The sequence below is a fragment of the Panulirus ornatus genome, chromosome 23 (assembly GCF_036320965.1).
Source record: "Panulirus ornatus isolate Po-2019 chromosome 23, ASM3632096v1, whole genome shotgun sequence".
Taxonomy (NCBI): domain Eukaryota; kingdom Metazoa; phylum Arthropoda; class Malacostraca; order Decapoda; family Palinuridae; genus Panulirus; species Panulirus ornatus.
In genome coordinates this window covers 20,574,029-20,594,028 of record NC_092246.1, presented here as the reverse complement: position 1 = coordinate 20,594,028, position 20,000 = coordinate 20,574,029, and the positions used below count along the sequence as shown (strand labels likewise).

At 52.2% G+C, this 20,000-nt stretch overlaps 1 protein-coding gene across 5 annotated transcripts in view; it reads right to left on the bottom strand.

Moving 5' to 3' along the window:
• The window catches only part of LOC139756874 (inter alpha-trypsin inhibitor, heavy chain 4-like), a 457,935-nt gene that overhangs the window by 61,514 nt on the left and 376,421 nt on the right, over positions 1-20,000 (bottom strand). The gene's annotated exons all lie outside the window — the stretch shown is intronic.

Below are 20,000 nucleotides of genomic sequence, written 5' to 3'. Positions count from 1 at the left end.
TCAAACACACACACACACAGCAAGAGATCATGGGTCAGCACCTCTGACAAATCCAGTCTGTAAAACACTGGAGTGAAGATAATTGGCAAGCAAAGGGATAAATGCTCGCAAAGCAAAATCCATCAACCTACATGTGAGAGACAGAGAGAACTGGGGCTCAAGAGACATAAGGTCATGCATAACATACATGAGGTCATGCGTAACATACATGAGGTCATGCGTAACATACATGAGGTCATGCGTAACATAAATGGTCATGCGTAGCATACATGGTCATGTGTAACATACATGAGGTCATGCGTAACATAAATGGTCATGCGTAACATAAATGGTCATGCGTAGCATACATGGTCATGTGTAACATACATGAGGTCATGCGTAACATAAATGAGGTCATGCGTAACATAAATGGTCATGCGTAGCATACATGGTCATGTGTAACATACATGAGGTCATGCGTAACATAAATGGTCATGCGTAGCATACATGGTCATGTGTAACATACATGAGGTCATGTGTAACATACATGAGGTCATGCGTAACATACATGAGATAATGCGTAACATACATGAGATAATGCGTAACATACATGAGGTCATGCGTAACATACATGAGGTCATGCGTAACATACATGAGATCATGCGTAACATACACTAGGTAATGCGTAACATACATGAGGTCATGCGTAACATATGTTCTGGACTCGGAAGAGAGAGCGAAGCTCTGGGCCTGACAATGGGAGGTGGGTGGGTGGGTGGAGCCTTGTGTTCTCTGGACCGCCGGAAAGCCTTTGACGCTACCCCCGCCGGAGACGGATCAAAGATAAGTGGATGGAAAAACCACTCAAATGGACGCAGGTCAGAGCTGTGCTATACGGGGGTTCCGCAGGGCCCCTGCACTACTCCAGGCAGGTGTGCTTGTTCTAAAGTGACAATATATCCCCCCAAAAAAAAAACTTCCTCCAAAATTCGTAGATTATCATCTCCTTTTCTTCCTCCTCCTCTCTTTAGCCTACTTTACATTGCAACTTAGCCCAGGTTTCGACATGAACACATCGACTTTTACGGCTGGAAGGGCAGGGCCGGCGCGTTGCGCTAACCGCAGCGAAATCCCGGGTGACGAAGAACGAGTCGTGTGAATTTACGTGTTGTCAAGCGTTCCGGGGCAAGATGGGGGGGAAAAAAGACCAGTGTGTGTGTGTGTGTGGGGGGGGGGGGGGGTGAAGGCCAGCAGCCCACGTGTCGGGGCGAGCCAGTAACCTGGGGCACAAGAATGACCCCAGACAGCCACTCAAGTGATGGTGGCTCGCTGTGGCGGCGCCTCCTCCCCCTTCGTCAATAAAAACCCACCTCACCCCACCCACCGAGACCCCCCCCCTCCCCCAGGCTGGGGAAGTGCCGGTAAATAGAGAGAGAGAGAGAGAGAGAGAGAGAGAGAGAGAGAGAGAGAGAGAGAGAGAGAGAGAGAGAGAGAGGCACACTCCCAGTCCTCCTCCTGTCCCCCCCCCTCCCCTCCCCCCTCCACAAACATCCGGTAAATCCGCTCATCCATTCGTACACGCCCCCCCCCTCCCCCCCCCACACCCCCGGATAACGCCCTGGTAACGAAGCAAGTGTTGGCTGCGCGTCTCTGATCCACGAAGCTGTCGAGGCCTTTAAATTACCACCCCCCCCCCCCTCCCCCTTCCCCTCCCCAGGCGCACACTCTCCCGCCAAATTTCTTCCCAACCCAAGAATATTACAGCAGGCGAACTGCCTCATCCCAGCTCATGATTAACTTAATTACCGGGGGTAGGAAGGGGGTGGGGGGGCGGAGGGTGTCATGTTGTTATGCGTCGAGCCCTTACCTAATTGTTCTATCATAACACGTTATACGAGAACATACATGTTCAGAGGTTAACAATACGGGTCGTGGAGGGAGAGAGAGAGAGAGAGAGAGAGAGAGAGAGAGAGAGAGAGAGAGAGAGAGAGAGAGAGAGAGAGAGAGAGGACACGGGCGTTCTCCTGGGTTATGTACCTCCGCTCATTAAATGACGAACGTAACAAACAAATCAACAAACACATTAATGCAACAAGCACATTACCATACATTATCAACAAGCAGACTGAAGTTATTACAGAAAATACTCTTGCTGTGAAAATAAAAATAAAAAAAAACATTTCCAACCAATTTTTAAACAGTGTGGCAGAAGATAATCAGATACAGAACCTTCAATGTTCTCCTAAACTCTGGAAATTTCAATAATACTCATTAGACTAACAGGAAAAAAAAATGGCAGATGCAGAAATGATAATGCGTTCAGTTCTGCCATCCTGGCATGTCCCGGATGATGTGATAAAGAACACATACAGCTGATAACGACTTTGATAACGGGGCTACAACGAAGACTGTTAGGGAATCATTTCACTATACAACCTTCCTCTTATTGTTATAATGTCTGGCAATTGAGTTTGGATCACTTTCGTCAACACACACACACACAGACACACAGTCTAGCGGTAGCACTCCCGCCTGACACGCAGGGGTCCCGGGTTCGATCCTGGCTGCTGGAGGTTTGTATATATATATATATATATATATATATATATATATATATATATATATATATATATATATATATATATATATGAGCATTCTGTTCCCAAGGTTATTCTAAGAAACCATCTTCTACACTATGAACCCTCCCCTTACAATTATTACCACAAACTCTCACCACCACATCCTAATCACCACCACCACAACACCACACCACCACAACACCGACACCACCACCACCACATCACCACCACACTACGGTCAACATACACCACACACACACACACACACACACACATACAACAAACATTTCCTCAAGGACGAATCTAATGCAAAGTTGACCCTTATCTTCATATACCCATCACCCCCTCCCTCCTCCTTTCCCCTTCCCACTATCCCCTCCTTTTCCCATAAACTACCCTCCCTCCCCCCCTCCCCTTACTCTATCTACACAGGAAGAAAAACACCTGAAAAGTACGAGTCTATATATCTACCCGCTCATTGGTCGGTGGCACAAGTCGATCATGACTTTTTCCCCCAACACGAATAAAACTGGAAGGCCTGTGTTACCCCGGGGGGTCAAACTGGTCCACTCCACACGAAGGAAGGGAGAAAATATAAAGGAACCCTTCATGATATGGTGCGGGGAAAGTGAACTGGAGAACAGTGTTCTTGTTCTCTGGGTAGGAAAGAACACTGTGGGTCGAGGGAGGTCAAAAGGATATCCATGGGGTTCGGCACTCACTGGTGAATTCAAGGTTAATAGCAGGATGGTTGGGGGTAGTGGCACTATTCCCTTAAGGATAGCAGGATGGTTGGAGGTAGTAGCACTATTCCCTTAACGATAGTAGGATGGTTGGGGTAGTGGCACTATTCCCTCAAGGATAGTAGGATGGTTGAGGTAGTGGCAAACACATACCCGGATGTATAGCGAACAACAACAATGAACAAGAGCAGCAACAGATGCGCGAGGATACATATACAGCGATTACATTAAGGAAGGTCATGGAATTACCTTCTGTGTTATAAAGGAACCTCAAATGTAATCAAGTTACATGAAATTCCTGTCGGTGATATACGCCACGAGATGATAAAACATGACCTTAAAAAACATGTCTGTTGGAATAGGTTTCACACAGACACACTGAAGTAATCTGACGAAAATGACTCAAAAAAAAGGTAATTAAGTTCTGTGATAAAAAGGTAATTAAGTTCTGTGATAAAATGGTAATTAAGTTCTGTGATAAAAAAAAGGTAATTAAGTTCTGTGATAAAAAAGGTAATTAAGTTCTGTGATAAAAAAAAAGGTAATAAAGTTCTGTGATAAAGGTAATTAAGTTCTGTGATAAAAACCAAATTAATAACCAGGGTATTTCTAACAACTCTTGGCATCAACTGTGGCTGCTGAACTGGTGATCCAGACGTAAACAAGGTGATTCCACGCGACACCGCTTTTCGAACCACCTGACCCCACACACACACACAGCAGGCTTAACACGGTACAGTAGTTAGCGTGTACATGTAGGAATTGCTGTCGTGGTGTTCAGCACACACACACTCATTTGCAAGTGTGTGTGTGTGGGGGGGGGGGGGATATCAAGGTTAGGGTCCCCTCATATTTTTTTTTACGGTTTGAGGGGAAACAAGCTTCAGGGAGAGGGTTCCCCTCTTCATGTTTAGTGGGAAACAAGGTGAGGGGTGAGTGAGGGTGAGTGAGGGGGAGTCATTCGTAAAGTGGGTGGGAAGAACACTGGGCGACCATTCTTGGCAGAGTGTGTGTGTAGGGGAAAAAATGATGTTGGAGGGCCCCCACTCACGGAGCAGGTTGGCTGGGGGGCCCCCACTCACGGAGCAGGTTAGCTGGGGCCCCCACTCACGGAGCAGGTTGGTTGGGGGCCACATCTGCAGTGTGTGTGTGGGGGGGGGGGGGGGGATGGGAAAGCTGGAGCCCCACATTTGTATTTCATTAAGACCGGCTGTAATTTTCCATTTGGCGCGGCATCTGTTCCTCTCCCAGGGCCCGCCAGACGCTGGCACACACACACACACACACACACACACACACACACACACACACACACACATACACACACACACAAACACGCACACACACACACACACACACACACACACACACACACATTTTAACTTGTACCAAACTCCGATTCTCCTGGATAAATGAGACGGCAATAATTGTTTCTTTAATTCAAGAAATCGAGGTGTGGTGGTGGGTTGGGGTGTGGTGGGGGGGTGGGGGAACCTTCCTTCCTTCCCCAGAGAGAGAGAGAGAGAGAGAGAGAGAGAGAGAGAGAGAGAGAGAGAGAGAGAGAGAGAGAGAGAATCTGTACGTGGGAGGCATTCGTCTGGTCCCAGAAGGGGGGAAAGGGGGGGAGCTGACCGACTTGGTGTGTGTGTGTGTGTATGTGTGTGTGTGTGTGTGTGTGTGTGTGTGGTGGGGGGGGGGGGGGTAAGACCTGTTGGTCAGACGACTTGCGAGTGACGAAGGCAACAGGTCGTGGACCAGGAGGCCTCATGGCGACAGGTCGTGGGCCACACAACCCGCGGACGACCACACGGACAGCAGGTCACGAAGCCCAGACGACCTGTGTGGATGACCACGACTGTACAGGGACGAGAGCCAGACGACCTGCCTGGACGACCACGGCTGTACAGGGACGAGAGCCAGACGACCTGCCTGGACGACCACGGGAAAAACAGGTCGTGGGATGAGGACGACCTGCGGACGACCTGGGCGGGGGGGGGGGTGCCCACTACCCACCACCCGTGCATCAATTTGTCCCACGCGAACACAACGACACCGTGCGCGCGCGCGCGCGTGCGTGGCATCACGAACGGCGACGCAATTCAAGTCCTGTTTTACGTCACTGTTTGTAACCCGGAGACCTTCGCCATCCACGTAACGGCTCCCGTAACTTGCGTCACGGTGACGGTACGACATTTGAGCACGTCGGTACGACCCCTTGAGCACGACGGTACGATCCTTGAGCAAGACGGTACGACTCTTGAGCACGGCGGTACGGCCCTTGAGCACGACGGTACGGCCCTTGAGCACGACGGTACGACCCTAGAGCACGACGGTACGATCCTTGAGCACGACGGTACGACCCCTTGAGCACGACGGTACGACCCTTGAGCACGACGATACGACCCCTTGAACACGACGGTACGACCCCTTGAGAACGACGGTATACGACCCTTAGGTACGACGCTGCTCAAAGGCTTGAGCCTCACGAAACCATCACGGGTCAGGTCAAAGGTCAGGCCGTCACCACACTCAAGAGGTCGTACCTACGGTGCCCAGAAGCGTCGCACCGTCGTGCCCGAGCGTTGTACCGACGCGTCGCGGCCGACGGAATGAGGCACGTGCAGCACGAGGTCTTCTGACCCCCCCCCCCCCCTTCCCCCAATGTTCAGGTCACCGGCGAAGAAAATAAATAAAAATAACGCCGAACAGTTGATCTTTTCTCGACCATTAGGGTAATGGCGTCAGGCACGGAGGAGGTAAAGCCTCTGAAATTGGGGGGGAGGAAAACGTAGCACCGTTTTCTACGAAATTGGGAGGAGGAAGCCAATATGAAATAGCAGGCCAACCTATTTCACGTATATTTCATAGATACACAAAGGTCACTTCTATATAGGAAAAGGAGTTCTTAAAATATAATATAGAAACAACATATATATATATATATATATATATATATATATATATATATATATATATATATATATATATATATATATATATATATATATGGCCATTACATGCCCCTATGTTCCTCGTCCGCCACACAGGGAGGATGGAGGAGTGGTCGGGGCTGGCTGGCTGGGAGGGAGGAGGAGGAGGAGGAGGAGGAGGAGGAGGCAAGGATCAATGCAGGAGAGGAGGAGGGACGTCTCCTTTAAGGAGATTGCTGCAGACAGTTGGGTCCTGTCCCTCATGTTGGCCGGAGCCATCCTAATACTCCCTCAACTCTCCCTCCCACCAAAACTCTTCTCTCTCTCTCTCTCTCTCTCTCTCTCTCTCTCTCTCTCTCTCTCTCTCTCTCTCTCTCATTTCCTGTGTAAATATTCCTTCTGCTTGAGTGCCCTGTCTCCATCTATAGTGGTGGGTGAGGGAGGAGCCTTCTGCTTTACTGTCCTGCCTCCATCTAAACAGATGAGGCCTGTTGGATACCACTACCCTCCTGCAGCAGATCACCTCGTCACAGACCATCGGGGGGTCTTCTGTTCCCTGGCTTTCCAATCAGCCACCCAAGCATTCCCTTCCTCTAACCCTTCCCACCTTCTCTCACCACCAGCTGAGCTTACCACCACCCACAACAGCTCAAGCTTACCAACAGCTTCCTCCGACGCGGCACAGTCACACGGACAGACAGACGGTCGAGTGGGGGTTCGAGGAGGAGGGGATTCGAACGGAGGAGGGTACCCAGTCTTCGCGGGTTCGGAGCTGTGCACCTGTGTATCGTCTGTATCACAGCTAAACCCAGAGCCATAACAACACCCCCCCCCCCCCCAGCGCCCCCCATGGCAGGTCGTATGACGAACACACACACACACACACACACACACACACACACACACACACACACGAGACCCGTGTCCTCGCCCGAGGCCAGCTGCTCCCGCTGCCCATAAACATGTAAACAACCTTGTCATTTTTAACAACCACACACACACACACACACACACACACACACACACACTAACCCCTGACAAGGGTAGGTTTGGCCATGACGTTTCGCGGGGTCTAATAAAAAAATAATGATAGAAGAAAAATTTTTAAAGAAATAGGAAAAAAAAAATGAAAAGATTTTGGTCTTCGAGCGAAAATATAATAAAACAAAATACTCTGTTGAAATCAAAACGACACTGAAAGAAAACCAAAGGAAAAAATAATATGATATATGAATTTCGAGTCATAATTAGTCATGTTTATTTCTTTGTTTTTTTTATTTTGATTCGCTTTACCGAGGTCGTAGGTTAGGTTTCCGGAGAGGATTAAAAGAAACCGGGACGAGCAAACAGCTCAGAGAGTCAGCCTAGTACAAGCTAAAACATTTTCTTTCAGCCCTCTCAAGTCATTATATATATATATATATATATATATATATATATATATATATATATATATATATATATATATACATATAGGGGATTAAGAATACTTCCCACGTATTCCCTGCGTGTCGTAGAAGGCGACTAAAAGGGGAGGGAGCGGGGAGCTGGAAATCCTCCCCTCTCGTTTTTTTTTTAATTTTCCAAAAGAAGGAACAGAGTGGGGCCAGGTGAGGATATTCCAAAAAAGGCCAAGTCCTCTGTTCTTAACGCTACCTCGCTAACGCGGGAAATGGCGAATAGTTTAAAAGAAATATATATATATATATATATATATATATATATATATATGGGGGATGGTATCCCATGTGTGGCGAGGTGGCGATGGGAATGAATAAAGGCAGACAGTGTGAACTGTGTGCATGGGTATATATGTATGTGTCTGTGTGTGTATATATATATATATGTGTACATTGAGATGTATAGGTATGTATATTTGCGTGTGTGGACGTGTATGCATATACATGTGTATGGGGGTGGGTTGGGCAATTTCTTTCGTCTGTTTCCTTGCGCTACCTCGCAAACGCGGGAGACAGCGACAAAGCAAAATAATAATAATATATATATATATATATATATATATATATATATATATATATATATATATATATATATATATATAAGATAGATAAAGATAGATAGATAGATGAATTGATATAGATACAGATAGATAGATAGACAGATAGAGGAGAGAGAGAGAGAGAGAGAGAGAGAGAGAGAGAGAGAGAGAGAGAGAGAGAGAGAGAGAGAGAGAAGGCTTATAGAAACTCTTCTAAGATAAGGCCGGGGCAGCAGACGCTGAAGAGATAACAGACAACAGACAACAGTGGGGGCGTCTGTTACCCTCCCTACCTTCCCCCCGCCCCCCCCCTAAAAAAAAGGGATCGTGCCATCCCACAACAAGACACATGGCTTCCCACTGCCCTCTCCAGTTCCCGCTTCACCTGCGACACAAGAGTTTCTCCCGCTTCGCCGCATCTCAAGAAGCCGTCGGCTTCACCGCGCGACCTCGGTGTACACAGACGAGGAAAGTGGGTTAACATCACTCCTCCTCCTCCTGCTCCTCCTCCAGCAGCAGAAGATGATGCCCTCGTCACACACCATCACGTCTTGCGTCGTCCGCCTCGCCTCGGTACCTTAAAACCCCAACTCTCGGCCCGCCTCTCCTCGGGCAAGAAGGGCACGAAAATGCTATAGCCCTTCCGCCACCATCGGGGGTAAATAGTTCTCTCTCTCTCTCTCTCTCTCTCTCTCTCTCTCTCTCTCTCTCTCTCTCTCTCTCTCTCTCACTCTCTCTCTCTCTCTCTGCATGTGTGTGTGCCTAGCCCGGGGGTAGGTTCGAACGTGGGAATCAGAGAAACCTCCACGGCAAGATGATCCAAGATGGCGCCGCTCCCAAGAACCAAAAACAATAACAGGGGCTGACGTCACAGAGCAACATTTACGTCAGAGACAAACCATGACGTCATAAGCCAAATGTACAGACACTCCGGAGATGACGTCATACGAAGTATATAAATAGAGGTTGTCCGGCTATTCTGGCATCAACTTCCTCCTCACTCCGTTTTTCGTTGTGGTTTCTTGAATACTTAGAAACCGACGGTACGACCCTAGAGGACGACGGTACGACACTTGAGCACGACCCTTGACCACGACGGCACGACCCTTGAACACGACATCAACAGCCTCAGGTATGATGGCCTGGCCTATTCATATTATAAGCTGACATTTCAGCTGTGCTTTAGGACCGTCGTGTTCAGGAGTCGTCTCGTCGTGTTCAAGGGTCGTACCGTCGCGCTCAAGGGTCGTACCGTCGTGCTCAAGGGTCGTACCGTCGTGCTCAAGGGTCGTACCGTCGTGGTCAAGGGTCGTACCGTCGTGGTCAAGGGTCGTATCGATGTAATCAGAGGATCAATGAAGAGTACGTGTGTGGTATACACTGGCAAGTCTGAAATCAGTCAAGGAACAGCTCTGCGAGGTGTGGCTCTGAGACCTGCAATAAGCTGAGGGAGAGTGGCCTGCAATAAGCTGAGGGAGAGTGGCCTGCAATAAGCTGAGGGAGAGTGGCCTGCAATAAGCTGAGGGAGAGTGGCCTGCAATAAGCTGAGGGAGAGTGGCCTGCAATAAGCTGAGGGAGAGTGGCCTGCAGTAAGCTGAGGGACAGTGGCCTGCAATAAGCTGAGGGAGAGTGGCCTGCAATAAGCTGAGGGAGAGTGGCCTGCAATAAGCTGAGGGAGAGTGGCCTGCAATAAGCTGAGGGAGAGTGGCCTGCAATAAGCTGAGGGACAGTGGCCTTCAATAAGCTGAGGGACAGTGGCCTGCAATAAGCTGAGGGAGAGTGGCCTGCAGTAAGCTGAGGGACAGTGGCCTGCAATAAGCTGAGGGACAGTGGCCTGCAATAAGCTGAGGGAGAGTGGCCTGCAATAAGCTGAGGGAGAGTGGCCTGCAATAAGCTGAGGGAGAGTGGCCTGCAATAAGCTGAGGGACAGTGGCCTGCAATAAGCTGAGGGACAGTGGCCTGCAATAAGCTGAGGGAGAGTGGCCTGCAGTAAGCTGAGGGAGAGTGGCCTGCAATAAGCTGAGGGAGAGTGGCCTGCAATAAGCTGAGGGAGAGTGGCCTGCAATAAGCTGAGGGAGAGTGGCCTGCAATAAGCTGAGGGAGAGTGGCCTGCAGTAAGCTGAGGGACAGTGGCCTGCAATAAGCTGAGGGACAGTGACCTGCAATAAGCTGAGGGAGAGTGGCCTGCAGTAAGCTGAGGGACAGTGGCCTGCAATAAGCTGAGGGACAGTGACCTGCAATAAGCTGAGGGAGAGTGGCCTGCAGTAAGCTGAGGGACAGTGGCCTGCAATAAGCTGAGGGAGAGTGGCCTGCAATAAGCTGAGGGACAGTGGCCTGCAATAAGAGGGATAGTGTCCTGTAATACGGTGAAGGACAGTGGTCTGAAATAAGATGGACAGTGGCCTGTAGTAAGGTGAGGCACAGAGGCCTGTAATAAGCTGACGGACAGTGGCCTGTAATAAGCTGGACGGAGGCCTGTAATAAGGCGAGGGACTGAGATCTGTAATAAGGTGAGGGGCCGAGGGCTGTAATACGTCCCCTCTCCCTCCTGTTCAACACCCTTGCTCTCCCTGTTGCACCGCTGCTCTTCCTATATTATTCTCCCCTCCGCCTTCTGCTTCCTCCCTCTCACCCGTCTGCCCTCACCTCTCTCTCTCTCTCTCTCTCTCTCTCTCTCTCTCTCTCTCTCTACGCTCACCCCTTCCCCTAGCAAACTTCTTCCCTCTTCTAGCCACCGGTCCCATACTCTTTCCCCTCCCCTGACAACAGCAGGGTGACAACACGACCCCCTCCCCCAGCAACCCTCGTGTCCCCCCCCCCCTGACAACAGCGTCAGGGGGGGGGACGACAGGCAAGGACGATTGGACACCATTACTCAAGGTTTCAGCATCTCATGCTATCTCGATCCAGGGAGGCGGTGCCCGTAACCCAACACGCTGCCGCCTCCATACCACTGTCTTCCTCCTCCTCCTCCTCTTCTTCCTCCACTTCTTCTTCTTCCTCCTCCTCCTCCTCTTCTTCTTCCTCCTCCTCCTCCTCTTCTTCTTCTTCCTCCTCCTCTTCTTTTCTTCCCGGTAACGATGGTTCACGTGTTACAGGACCCCCAAAGAGGCGCCATACCCCAACAGGACACATCAGTCCTCCATCTTCGTTACGTGTTACAGCCGTTACAGTAACGCCTGTAGTTGTGCTGTACCGACGTCGAGTTCCCGAGTTACTCCTAGAGTAACAGATGTGTGTGCGTGTGTGTGTGTGTGTGTGTGTGTGTGTGTGTGTGTGTGTGTGTGTGTGTGTGTGTGTGTTACGGAAGGCACACGTGAATGAGGAGTACTATACGGTGGGACGTGTGAGGCCACGTGTGGCCAGTGTATAACTCCCGGATGTCCAGTCCGCTGGGCTCAGCCCCTAGCACCTAGCCAGATCTCATCTTCCTGACCTTCCTCGCCCTGGGCTGGGTCACTGACCTGCCTCACTCTGGCCTGGGTCACTGACCTGCCTCACTCTGGCCTGGGTCATTGACCTGCTTTACCCTTACGACAGCACCCTCCCGCCCCAGCTTAGGGCACCTCCCCCCTCCCACACTCACACTGCGGGGGGCGCCCTTCTCCCCTCTCCCTTTTGTCTCTCTCTCCCTCCTCCCTCTCTCACAAACGCACCTCCCGCCACACGACCGAGCCAGGCGGGGCGCGGCGTAAGGGACCATGATCACGTCCCCCGCCTCCCAGCCCCACACCTCCACCTCCTGGAACATCACTGCCGCTGCCAGAAACTTGACCATTGTACTGCAGGACACGTCCCACCACGACGACGCCCGAACGACCGAGGAACTGCCGAAGACTTATTTATTTTTCATGAAACACACACACACACACACACACACACACACACACACACACACACACACACAGGGGGAGCTGGAAGGACGCCTAGCATGGGGTAGGAGGAGGGAGTTTCAACCCCTACTCTTGTACATTTCCCTATGGAATACAGAGGTATGACCCTAAGGCACGCCACGGCCCTTAAATGCGACGGCGCGGCCCTTGAACAAGGCCCGTGCGACCCCGTGGGTACGGTGGTCTACCTTGACCCTTGCGACTCAGGTGAAAGACCTCCCCAAAGCCATCGTAAGTAAAGCTACTCGTTCATTCCTTTCCCCCTTCTAGAATCCATCCCCCACGAGCCTGGTAGCCGTGGACCATCCATCCCCTCTCCGTATCGCCCACTTGGGTACTGGACAGCAAGCCAATGCGATCAGGCAGGCTCGGTCATCCTCTCCTTTCCAAAGCGACCCGTCAGGATGCTCATGATGTGGTGGTGGGGGAACTGTCCACTGGGTGGCTGCTGTGGATCCCCTCCTCCTTCTCCTCCTCCTCCTCCTTCGGGAGCTGCCACTGTGTCGGGAATGTCCGCATTACCTTGAATGCCAACACACCTGCGCGTCAAAACTTACCTCCTCCTCCTCCTCTTTCTTCGCCTCCTCCTCCCTCCTCCTCGAGATGGTGAGTGCTTCAGTTGGTAATTTGTTCCAGCGTGTTACCATGATGAAAGTTACCCTGACGCTACGGTGATGCCCTTGGGAGTACACGTGGGCGGAGGGGAAGTGACTCCTAACTATGTCTGTGTGTCAAGCAGGAGCGAGGAGTACCGCTTCCTGAGGCCTTCTGCTGCCACGTCCATCCTAGAGCAACACTCGCAGCTTCGGTACCTCGTTACTAGGAGAGAGACTCTCTCTCTCTCTCTCTCTCCCCCGGAAGGTGAGGCCCAGTGTTGGGGTGTGGTGCTCTGGATTGTCTCCTTCCCTTAAGGAGGGAAGGGATCCCTTCTGTGTCGCCTGCGTGGCGATGGAGGTCATTTAGGGATGGCTTTGTTCGTCACTTCAAAGCCATAAATAAAGTAACCTTTGGTCATAACTTAAAACCTCTAAGTTAGATACTTAGCACACTTCACACAGGTGCTTCCCCATCATTAACTAATGAACTGAGTGGTATACGAGAGAGCCATTAACGTTCATCTGGTCTGGATTGTGTCATTTATAAAAAGGTTTAACCCGGAGATTAGCCTCGCTCAGAGTTTGAAGAGAATTCATCCTTTGGTCACGTATATACACGTATACAGATATTCCCCAGAATCTCCAGAGCTGAAACGCTCCACATCAGATCCATACCTCTAGTTCTACTCTGATGCCCAATCACGTTCAATATTCATTTCTGCAATATTCGTGGTCCCACATCTGCCCCTCCCCACACCCCCCACACTTCCCTTCTGCAGAACATCATCTGTCCATTTCCTACCGCGAGGTTCCTCTGTATAACTCAGCTGTTCAGGTCCGCTCCTCCTCCTCCTCCTCCGCACCAGCAGAACTCTAACTCCAATCTCAACCACAGTTTCTGCTCCAGAGGGACGAGTCTGTGCCAACTGGAACACACAACCTCCTCCTGCTCGCCTCGTGGATCTTCAAGTCTCCAACTTAGATGCCATCTGGCTCAACATTTTCTCTACCATATACACGTTTTCTTTTCTTTCTTTCGCACAGTTTAACCCCAAAGTCTTCCGACGACGTACATTTCTTCGACCACCTCACTTCCTGCCGTAAACCATCGCTCTCTACATGGATGCGCGCCGACGTCCTCTGTGGAGAGGAATTCAGTGTACACTACATGGATTGGTTCAATTCATACAGGGATGATCCCAGAGGCTCTTTCCTGGAAGATCTGAAACTGATAGAATCAAACCCCACAACCCTCCTTGTTTACTTTCCGAGCCGCTCTCACTACATATACTCTAACCTGCCCCTTAGGGTCTTCCGACCATGATCTTGTTTCCATTACTTGTAAGTGGGCGCGCGCCCACCCCTCCATCCACACCTCCAGACTGCCAACGCTGGCACCCCCGGGAGAGCTTAGTGGTCATCCGTGCGCAGTTTGTTTACCGAGTTCCCCCCTTGGGACGGGTGCTGGCTGCCTCAGTGGCCGGGGAGGAGGCCGCCTCTCTCTCTCTCTCTTGTACTGAGCGTAGGCTGAACACGACCATGGCTGCTGCATAAGGAACACAGACAGGATGGCGGACCGTGGAACTTTCCTCCTTCACCTGGGTCCCCAGTCCACTTACATGCCTGCTGGGGATCGCTCGCTGTAGGGGCCTTTTTTATGTTCCTCTACCTCAGCTTCGGGCTGAAGCTCCACCTACTCACTCCTCCGCCTCCCTACCTCTTGCCCACAGACCCTACGCCTCTCCTGCACCATCTACGCAAGGGGGTCTCTCAGTACTCTCCCAGCTCGAGGGAGAGAGGGACGAAGGGGTGCAAAAGACAACGGATCCCTGATTAACTTCATCATCCTTTTTTTCCCCTCTCTTGCTTTAGATCTCCCCGTCCTCTGATCTATCCTTTGACTGGGGGGAGTTGCTCGCCGCCAGCCACCACGACGGACGATACGAAAATTACGTTCAGCCTGGCGGGCGGGCGTGTCCCTCCTAATAGATATATATGTACCCTGCCGCGGGCGACGTTAATGCTCAATGGTGAACACTGACGGTTATTTACGGTATGGGTTCTTCCTCCAGTCTTCGGGCGTTTTGCTCGACAGACGAAGACCCTCTCCCATACCAACACCATCTTCTTCCTCTCATCTACCCAAGGAGCCGTCCCGTCCCTCACCATCCGCGCTCCATCTAGCCCACAGCCACCGTCCCGTCCCTCACCATCCGCGCTCCATCTAGCCTACAGCCACCGTGCCGTCCCTCAACCATCCGGGGCCTCGTAAACAACCAGACCAGCTACTCTCGCGACGCCCGACGTGTGTGTGTGTGTCCTTTTGCGCCCAATCTTTCCAGATTACCGGCTGATACAGGTGGCCGGCTTCTCAAGAACCTAGCTGCTCCAGGACTGCCATCCCCCCCTAGCCTTCCTGGAGGCCCCCTTCCCCCCTTAACGGGAACAACAACAACAACAACAACAACAACAACAACCCGCTCTGTTTCCCCTCCTTCCCTCCCTTCCTCCGGAGTCTAGTCAGCCGACCCGTTCATCCGCTGGTGACGCATGTTCTACCTCCCGGCGGAGGTAAATATCCCACGTCCAGACTCCCCTGGTCGCGGGGAGCGTCCGTCTTGCTCAAGTCCAGACTGAATCACAGATCACAGGGTCGACACCGGACACTTCCCAGCTCCATAGAACAACTACCACACGCGAAATGCATGCGACGCACGCACCTGGGAACCGAACCCAAGGCCTGGGAGAGGGTGGCGGTGGGAGCCGCCGCCTCAGAGAATGGAAGGTGGTGGGTTAGCTCCCGTCTCTCGCGACGGTCTTCCACAATCCGTAATACAATCCGACGGCAATACAGCGCCTCGGGAGCGTTGGTGCAATGATATTCCTACAGTTCCGCTGCTCTGTGTGTGTGTGTGTGTGTGTGTGTGTGTGTGTGTGTGTTCCGTCACAGAGGAGGAAAGTGACGCCTAACGCCAGCCATGTGCGAGTGATCCACCTCCGACCTGGCAGACACCCCATCAGTCTCCATCACCCGGCCCTATACGCCGCCATCCGTCCCTCTGACAGGATGGCGTCCAGGAACCTCGCCTCAGAGCCCGTGGGTGAGGGAGGGGAGAGTGTGAGAGGAGGAGGGGTGGGTTACCCTGGCAGGTTTAGAGGGGAGAGGGAGAAACCCGCCCTCCTCCCCCTCTCCCTCCCTCACTCTCTCTTTACCTTGGGAGAGCCCCCCGCAGGTTACGATGAGTCAGGTGGTGCTGGGGACGTCCCTATGTTGAAGATGATGACGACTCGGCTTGACAGGACGTCGGGGGCAGGGGGATCCAACCCCCTTTACATCACCAGGTGTCTGCCTCTCTCTCTCTCTCTCTCTCTTGCTTTCCTCCTCCTCCTCCTCCTCTCGAGATGAATCCCATTGCATCACCACCACCACCACTGTCTACCGGCGTCCCGCCCGCTCCCCACTACCATCATCTATCGTCTCCCCAGCCCCCTCCCCAACCCTCTACCGCAGCATTCTAATGCTGCCCCTAATCAATAACTTGACATCATCGTCTGCTACCAAGTGAGCGGTGAGGGGGAGACTTGTCCCGTATGACACACACACACACACACACACACATACTGGGGCTTGCAAGAGGAAGGGCCTTGTCCAGCTGCTGGTATGGGTGGACCATCTCCGGCGACGTGCGTCTTCTGTTGCCAACACCTCGACGTTCCTTCACTGGTGGTCTACAGGTGGTGGTGGTGGGGGACGGGCACCATCTGTCAGTGGTGGTTCCCACGTGGTGGTGGGTGGTGGTAGAGAGGCACGGGACTGGCACCATCTGCCTGTGGTGGTTCACAGGTGGTGGGGACGAGTACCATCTGCCAGTGGCGGTCTACAGGCAGCTGGGGGACTGATACCATCTACCTGGTACTATCCACACGTCTTAGAGTAAAGATATCTTTATCAAAAGAAAACCTCGTGCACTCGTGACTTTTCCTCCAGCTAAGATGGACAGACCTCAGGCCAATATCATCTTCTCCTCCTCCTTACATACAAGGAACACAACCCACGACAGTGGAGAGAGAGAGAGAGAGAGAGAGAGAGAGAGAGAGAGAGAGAGAGAGAGAGAGAGAGAGAGAGAGAGAGAGAGAGAGAGAGAGAGACCTGCGCCTGCTGGACCATCGTACACCATCGACGGATACGAGTAATAATACCATTTTCTTTCCCACGTCATGCAAATGAACGCAGTGCTGGACAGGGCCAGCGAGACGATGCATATGCATACATGCATGAATGCGTGCGTGTGTGTGTGTGTGTGTGTGTGTGTGTGTGTGTGTGTGTGTGTGTGTGTGCTGGGAAGTCTGCTGCTGCATAAAGGGGAACAGTAAGGCTCAGCCAGGCAGGCAACCTGGCCACTCTTATAATAGCTCGACGCTGGACTAATATAGCACAGGCGACAGCAAGGCCGAGGCGTACGGACGGCCCGTTCTTCACATCAACACAGCACACGGGCCTGAGCACGTCGTCCCCGGCGCTACCGTACTCCTCCCCATCTGGCCAGGCTCTGTGACCGGCGGTGGGGAAGGAGGAGGAGGAGGAGGAGGAGGAGGAGGATGGAAGGAGGGAGGGAGTGAGGTTTCTGAATATTTCACACAGGTAGACACACATCTGTGAGGCACCGACTGATCCAGGGAGTCGGGCCTCGAACCCTCACACAACCACCAATTCTGAGACTGGCTGCTGTGTTGCCTCTCTCTCTCTCTCTCTCTCTCTCTCTCTCTCTCTCTCTCTCTCTCTCTCTCTCTCTCTCTCTCAGCAGGGAACTGAACACCACTTGAACTAGTTTTTCCCTCCCTCCCAACCAGGATGGCGGCAGGTCCTACTCATCACACACACACACACACACACACACACACACACACACACACACACACACCTCCACCTGCACCACTTCTTACCACACATCCATCGTCTTGAAAACCACTTGCGATTTTACTGTCCCTTCATAACCCACTATTATCTCCAACGTTGTCCCTCTGTCTACCCACTACAATCTCCAACAATGTCCCTCTGTCTACACACTACAATCTCCAACAATGTCCCTCTGTCTACACACTACAATCTCCAACAATGTCCCTCTGTCTACCCACTACAGTCTCCAACAATGTCCCTCTGTCCACCATCCACCATCATCAATCTCTCCGTGGGATGAGACGCGCTTCTCCCACATCTCATAACCAGGTCATGTATGTCTAGACACACACACACACACACACACACACACACACAATGAACTGCCCTGATGCAGCACCAGACAGCCATTCCAAGAGTGTGTGAAGCGACGGTTAAGCGTTAAACGACACTCTCTCTCTCTCTCTCTCTCTCTCTCTCTCTCTCTCTCTCTCTCTCTCTCTCTCTCTCTCTCTCTCTCTCTCTCTCTCTCACACACACACACACACACACACACACACACACACACACACACAATGAACTGCCCTGATGCAGCACCAGACAGCCATTCCAAGAGTGTGAAGCGACGGTTAAGCGTTAAACGACACTCTCTCTCTCTCTCTCTCTCTCTCTCTCTCTCTCTCTCTCTCTCTCTCTCTCTCACACACACACACACACACACACACACTGGAGCAGGCCACACAGTGCATGGCTGGTCTCGTGTTTCTTGTCCATCCATAAAAGAGAGAAAAAAAAAACCCACTGACAAAGAGCGGGGCCGGCACTTGTTTCTTGCCAGGTGTGGTGTGTGTGTGTGGGGGGGATCTTCTGATGGGTTGGTGCTGAGAGCAGGACGACGTGTGAAGCTGCAGCTACGTGGCAGCCGTGGGCCACAGCAAACCTGGTAGGTCATGGGGGGACGTGTCGTGTGGCCTGTGGGAGGTGTGAGGACGTGTCGTGTGGCCTGGGGGAGGTGTGAGGACGTGTTGTGTGGCCTGGGGGAAGGTGTGAGGACGTGTCGTGTGACCTGGGGGAAGGTGTGAGGACGTGTCGTGTGGCCTGTGGGAGGTGTGAGGACGTGTCGTGTGAGCTGGGGGAAGGTGTAGCGACGAGGAGTGTGTGAGGGGAGGGCAGGTGTGCGGGAGGCACACGTCAGTGTAAGGAACGTGCTGATTCATGATGCTGATGACGTGTGGGATGGCTCAGGGTTCGGTTACAACCGGAGGAAATTCCGTGAGAGAGAGAGAGAGAGAGAGAGAGAGAGAGAGAGAGAGAGAGAGAGAGAGAGAGAGAGAGAGAGAGTAAGGAGGTACACTGATGATGATGATGAGGTAGTGGTGGTGTTACTGAAAGGGAGGAGTGTGAGGTGATGTTGCATGACGTCTGGAGGTGTTATGTGGCGGTGCTTGGACGAATGGGGTGGTCATGCAGTGGCTTATGTGGGGGTAGTTAGAGGTACAAGGGACTGAAGACATGCACGGCAGGTGTGTGTGTGTGTGTGTGTGTGTGTGTGTGTGTGTGTGTGAGTGTGTGTGTGTGTGTGGAGGGGTGAGGGACATGCCTAATCTGAGTGAGGCCGTCCGCGTTTTCTCGTCGCGCCTTTGTCCTGAGCTGACGTGTTTCCCTCCTGAGCTGACGTGTTCCCTCTCCTGAGTTGACGTGTTTCCCTCCTGAGCTGACGTGTTTCCTCTCCTGAGCTGACGTGTTCCCTCTCCTGAGCTGACGTGTTCCCTCTCCTGAGCTGACGTGTTCCCTCTCCTGAGCTGACGTGTTTCCCTCCTGAGCTGACGTGTTCCCTCTCCTGAGCTGACGTGTTTCCCTCTCCTGAGCTGACGTGTTTCCCTCCTGAGCTGACGTGTCTCCCTCCTGAGCTGACGTGTTCCCTCTCCTGAGCTGACGTGTTCCCTCTCCTGAGCTGACGTGTTCCCTCTCTCGGGCCCAAGGAACCACCTTCGCCTTAAGGTAGTGGCGCGACGGACGACCCATCCATCCCCACAAGGGCAACGAGGGCGATGCCGCCGGAGGCTAAAGAACCATGAACGCACAGCCAATAAGCGGCAGGAGGGGCAGGGAGGAGAAGACCAACGACCGAGGGAGGAAGGCATGCCAGCAGACGTGGAGAGACGCGCGCGTTCAAGACAACATTTCGGAGGTCACGTTATTTTGACCAGCGAGGTGTCACGCAAGGACGGCGTGACGACGGATGATCATCATCATCATCGAGACGACACCAGCGCCCCTCGCTGACCTCCCCGGAGTGTAGCTGACCCCTCACTCAGCGGTGGTGACACCCCGGGTCACAATGTCTGTGCATCCTCAGTTACGGCGAAGGCCCGACCCCAAGC